This window comes from Megalobrama amblycephala, linkage group LG9 (genome assembly GCF_018812025.1).
Source record: "Megalobrama amblycephala isolate DHTTF-2021 linkage group LG9, ASM1881202v1, whole genome shotgun sequence".
NCBI lineage: Eukaryota > Metazoa > Chordata > Actinopteri > Cypriniformes > Xenocyprididae > Megalobrama > Megalobrama amblycephala.
In genome coordinates this window covers 34,913,312-34,919,743 of record NC_063052.1, presented here as the reverse complement: position 1 = coordinate 34,919,743, position 6,432 = coordinate 34,913,312, and the positions used below count along the sequence as shown (strand labels likewise).

The 6,432-nt window shown below is 35.1% G+C and overlaps 1 long non-coding RNA gene across 1 annotated transcript; it reads left to right on the top strand.

Annotated features, from left to right (window-relative positions):
• The first annotated feature begins 2,474 nt into the window (after nt 1-2,474).
• Nucleotides 2,475-4,406, top strand: LOC125275809. The gene is made up of 5 exons (XR_007186513.1): nt 2,475-2,537; nt 3,008-3,083; nt 3,373-3,461; nt 3,624-3,648; nt 4,069-4,406. It is a non-coding gene; the product is annotated as an uncharacterized LOC125275809 (long non-coding RNA).
• Nucleotides 4,407-6,432: the final 2,026 nt, after the last annotated feature.

Here is a 6,432-nt window from a genome sequence, read left to right as displayed (position 1 = left end):
AAAGACACTTTGGTGCACTCTTTACAATATGATTGAATTGTATTTTCTTTAACTCTTTTAGCAAATGTAATGTGCTTATTTTGCAGGATTTTCATATCATTATGAGTGACATATCATAAGTGACATTTTAATGATATTTCACTTATGATATGTCACTCATAATGATATGAAAATATCATTATGAAAAGGTTTTTACAGATATTATATAATTTCATTATCATGGTATTTGACATATTGTACATATTGACAGGATGTACATATTAGACACAACATTTGTCTAGACATAACTACAATACGGAATTATGGATGATTAGTAACCATGGACCAACATTAATTTTTAGTTAAAGCCTTAAAAAAAAATATTAAAAATATTGGTTACACTTTAAAATAATGTTTCATTAGTAAACATTAGATAACTACATTAGTTTACATTAACTAAGAATGAACTATTTTCTACAACATTTATTAATCATTGTTAATGTTAATTTCAACATTTATTAATACATTTTTAAAATCAAAAGTTGTATTTGTTGACATTAGTTAATGCACAAAATGAACAGCTGTTTTTTTATGAACTAACATTAACAAAGAATAATACTATAACAAATGTATTGGTCATAGTTAGTTCATGTTAGTTAATACATTAAAGGGTACATAGCACACAGTTTCGGTCAATCTCATGTTAAAGCTGCTGTAGGGAGTTTTCAGGGTTGCCAACTTTGGGACTTTGGCTGGAGTGAGACTTTGCAAAAATTTCAGTTTGCGCATGCGCGGAGAAAATGTTTGGTAACCCTAATTTTAAAAATCAATGTCAGTCCATGTTTACTTAGTATCATTGGGGTGAAATAATTTATTTTATTTTTTGTCAGTTTTGTTACCTGACAGGGGTGGAGCCAGACATTGTAAACATTAGGGGCCAAAGACATTTCAGTTTTCTATTAATAGCTTTACTGACATGAAAGGAGCTTTTGTTGTTCAGAAAATGTACATTATTTGACACTGTAATTTGTAAAACTTTGTTGGATGTACCTCCGCTAGGGGGGTCCGGGGGCATGCCCCCCCGGAAGAAAATTTTGTACATTTTAAGGTTAAATGCATCAATCTGGTGCACTCTGGAAACTCAAAATTAAGAGCTTCAACCCATGTACAGTGTGCAAATTGAACAAAGAAACAGCATTGACTTGTACCTGGACATTAAAAAGGGTTAAAACATTTTTTTTTTTTTTTTTTACAATACTTTTGTACTCATTTCTTTTTAAAAGATATATCCTTGAGCTTTTATTTTGATCACCAGATCACCAGCTGATCGCGTGCACAAATGCGCTCACTTCTCTTTAAAGGTGCCCTAGAATCAGAATTTGAATTTATCTCGGCATAGTTGAATAACAAGATTTCAGTACATGGAAAAGACATACATTGAGTTTCAAACCCCATTGTTTCCTCCTCCTTATGTAAATCTCATTTGTTTAAAAGACTTCCGGAAAACACTCGGATCTCAACATAACACCGACTGTTACGTAACAGTCAGGACCATTAATATGTATGACCCCAATATTTGCATAATGCCAGCCCATTCGACGCATTAGACAAGGAAAGGCAGTATTAACGGCTGGATCTGTGCACAGACAAGGTAAGCAAGCAAGAACAACAGCGAAAAATGGCAGATGGAGCGATAATAACTGACATGATCCATGATATCATGATATTTTTAGTGATATTTGTAAATTGTCTTTCTAAATGTTTCATTAGCATGTTGCTAATGTACTGTTAAATGTGGTTAAAGTTACCATCGTTTCTTACTGTATTCACGGAGACGAGAGTCGTTGCTATTTTCATTTTTAAACACTTGCAGTCTGTATAATTCACAACTTCATTCTTTATAAATCTCTCCAACAGTGTGTAATGTTAGCTTTAGCCACAGAGCATAGCCTCAAACTCACACAGAATCAAACGTAACCATCTAAATAAATACTTTACTCACATAATTCGAAGCATGCATACAGCATGCATGACGAACATCTTGTAAAGATCCATTTGAGGGTTATATTAGCTGTGTGAACTTTGTAAATGCACTGTATTATAGTCGAGAGCTCGTGGGGCAGAGGAAGCGCATCTCTTAAAGGGGCCGTGCTGAAAAAATCAGTGCATAGTTAATGATGCCCCAAAATAGGCAGTTAAAAAAATTAATTAAAAAAAATCTATGGGGTATTTTGAGCTGAAACTTCACAGACACATTCAGGGGACATCTAGGACTTATATTACATCTTGTAAAAAACAATCTAGGGCCCCAGATAGCAACAGACTCCGGGGCGGATCCGCCTTCAAGTCGCCAGCTCCGCTGTACGCTCAGATTCAATTCGGCAACGCGCACAGGATATGCCCCGCCTCCGCACAGCGCACAGTCAGCTCGCGGACTCGTTACAGATGCTGGGCGGATTCACTGACCGGATGCGCCTTTTTTCAACTGTCGTCCTCACTGAATCCTTCTCCTCACCGTGGAAAAGCTGGAGCCGGCAGGTCGGTGAAGACTAAACACGGTAAGAAAAGTTAAAATATGCTTTATTTGTGCAGCTGTATCCAGTAACATACCGTTCATTGCTTTGTTTGATGTTTTTAAAAATGACTGTGGCCAAGTTAGCTCTTATGTCATTAGCGTTACTTAGATTTGAGTAAAAAATTAATTTGGCTAATAACCTTTTGAGTAAAACGCTATTTGGACAGAATTTCTTTATCTTTCTGGGAGGTGGGGTGATTTAATAAGCTGTCCGGGTCCTAAACGCAAATTTTCACTCCTTTCCAGTAAAATAGCAAGCGAGATAAGCTAATGTTAGGCCTAACGTTACCTGTTCTTTTCACTGAACTTCTAGTTGTTTGAGTCTATTTTTTTGTTTATATGAGGTGGAGAATACATGTAAAGTTGTTTCAGATAATTATTTCATATCCTATTAATTCATGATTAATAAATTGCCGTGTGTGTGTGTGTGTGTGTGTGTGTGTTCTGTTGCAGCTTACAGCTCATTCAAGTGCCGCCAGTGTGTTTTTGGAGTATTTCTTCTTTCTATTTCATCTTTCATCTGAGGAAAGTAAGATTAAAAACTGTTTTAAACTTGATTTAGCTAGTTCTTTTGTCAAATACTGATAATGGTCCACAACTACAGCTTTTAACATGTAATAATTGTGCCATTTGAAAAAATTCATACCTATAATTGATGGGTTAAAGTTTAAAAACCCACTTGTATCAGTAAACTTTAGTTCTAGAATACTAGTTTGAGTCTATTTTTGTTTACATTTGACAATTCTCCACCTCATGTAATGTTGTTTCAGATCATTATTTCATATCATAGAGAGGAAATGTCATTGCTCCCTATGTAGGCCTCACCGAGCCATGAGATTCAATCAAAATATCTTAATTTGTGTTCTGAAGATGAACGAAGGCATTACGGGTGTAGAACAACATGAGGGTAAGTAATAAATGACATTATTTTCATTTTTGGGTGAACTAACCCTTCAACTATAAGAAATTGACAAGATTTTTGTTACATTTTCTATTTTATCCCGTGCAACTGTTGGGGGCCATGACACAAAATGTGTCACAAGGAACATCCTTTCCCGCATTCAACCAGATGGAGTCCAAGAAGTTCCTCCTGTGTAAGTAAATGTAATAAGTATTGCCTGGCTAAAAAATTTAAGCACATTTATTTTTTTTGCCAACACATAACTTTTTTTGTTGTTGTTCAAAATGTATGTAACGAGTGAGTTCATACTGGGACTATTTCAGACTGGTTCTGGTCGGCAGCACTGTGGAGTAGCACAGTATCTGTGTGACTCGTCATAGACATAAACAGAGAGAAGTAGCTCCGGCTATAATGTTCTTCCGCAAGATGCATGTAGTTCTGTTTATTAACTGCTAGAGCACCAAAAGTTACATAGTGTACCTATAAATGTCAGATTGTACACTTTTGTTTTTAAAGCAGTGGTTATGTGTATCCTTTTAAAAAAAACAAAAAAAAAACAGGTAGCTTCAATGTGAATTAATTTTTTAAATGAAAATCTGCTTGTGTATTACAGGTGCTGTGAGAAAGAACCATGTATCACGTACCGCCACTGATGAAGACATTACAAAACACACAATACGATGGTTCAGCCTGGCAGCTGATAGGGGAAGCTCCAGGAACCGTCCCACTGTGAGCACCCAACAGTAGAGTTTCAGAGTATCATTGGCTACGTTTACATGCACCGATTTTCATCAATCTGAATTAATTGAATCTGATTGCAGATCTGTTTACATGTATTATAAACATTGTAATCTGATTCAAATATCCGTTTATATTTGTTTTATATACATTCCGATTTTGACTTTGACGTCATATCAATCACACTTGCGGTAACCCAGGTTGCGTCAACAGAGTCAGAGACAGGGGCGATTCTAGGATTTTGATTTTAGGGGGGCTCAGCCCCCAATAAGGGTATGATTAAAAAAATATTATTTGACTATTAGGGTAGGGTGGTATGCTACTAACCTTACTGCAATCCACTATTCCATTGTATTCCCTGTATTTCATATATGGGAGTAGGAGTACTGACTGAGCCATATACAACACTGTAATAAAAAAATAATTATTGGATGTGACCACTAGAAAATAGGGAATGTTGATTTTTTTTTTTTTTTTTTTACAATGAAGACCTCCTGATTCATTCACTGTTCAAACACACTAATAATTTCTTGTTGAGTGTCAATAATGTCAGGAGTCAGGACATTTGTGTTTATCCTTTGACGATACCACAGCTTTTTCTTATAAAATGTACAGGGAAATTGGCAGACAATTAAAACAATGTCAGGGTTCAATGACTGAAATGAATCTTGGGAACACAGTGGTATTGTGTGTGTGAGAGGCTGTCTACGTTCTATTCTCACCTGCTCATTTGCAGACCTACTCCCGCACGACAAGAAAAAATGTCGTATATCCATCTACAATGAAATATAAATTATTTTAGTTTTTTAGCTTTTTAGCCTTTATAATCAACAATACGGTTGGATATTCATAAAGTCACCCCATGAAAATTGATGTCATTTTAAGTATTTTAACTAACCAGCTAATATTAATTAAGAATATAGACAAACCATGTATTAATGTAATTGTCTATTGGCAATATGATTAATCTGTTCTATATTTATTTCTATTTATTAAAAATAACAACATGAATTATCAATTTGCCACTTCTATAAATCAAGTACAAATCTAGTATAAATAGTATAAATCAAGAAAATCAAAAATCCCTTTACTCTACGCTTACTCTAATTTATGTATCATGACACTCCTCCTGATTCATTATTACTTAATACAAAACTATATTTAATAATACAAAACAAAATAACTCCACATTCTCTCTCTGGGCCATCTAGTGCTTTCAGACAATGATGTGTGTCATTTCTGTGCATGGCTGCATTGCATTAATGTCAAAATACATTATAATATGTCTGTAATTGTAAAAAGTAAATTAAAATAAATCATGATCGTTTTCTGAATCTAAAGTATGTTTTCATGGGTGTGTTAATAACTTCATTTTTGTAGGAATAAAAAACAACTATCACACAAGGGCTGAAGGTGAACGCAGCGAAACGTATTGGTATTGGATGAGAAACTGAGCCGTCCCGTGTGCTCCCAATGCTCCAGTAACATTACATTATGTAAACTGCAATGCATTTATGACAAAGAACTGCACCGATGCAGATGTAATATCATAGCATTAGCAATCTATCAATAAATGCACGCACACACGACACACACCTTGTGCTCTCTGATGTTCGCTCTGCTCGGCGCCACTGCAGATTGAAAAATGCGCTAAATCCAAGCAGACTCAGATAAGGGGAGGAGCCGAAACTTGACGCAGCTTGCCGCCGTTTCAAATGAGTTTTTTAAAAGGGGACTGAAGCGATCAAAAATTTATTAATCAAATATTTTTTTTAGGGGGCTGGGCAGAAGTTTAGGGGGGCTGAAGCCCCCCTAAAAAGGGCCTAGTGACGCCCCTGGTCAGAGATATTGTCAAATGCAGCAAATCTTGGCAATATTAAGAGGATTTGGTATTTCCAATTAATGTAGGCCTGTTACATACTTCTAGTCTATTATTATTACTATTAGGTTAGGCTTCTTTCTTTTATTATTAAATTAATATTATAATAAATTTGCCCCACAATTTCATAGCGCATCGCCGCATAACTGACGTGCTCTGAGGATAATATAACTTATAAGATTAGGCTATTAGCTATCTTTGAAAATGATTTAAACTTTTTTTTAGGTCTTATACAATGAATTATAGGCCTATAATTAAAGTTATTAAGAATGTCAATGAAAATTAAGCGCAGCTTTACTTCAAGCACTGACTTTAAAAAACAAACCACCTGTTTAACACGAAATACTATTATTCTCATTT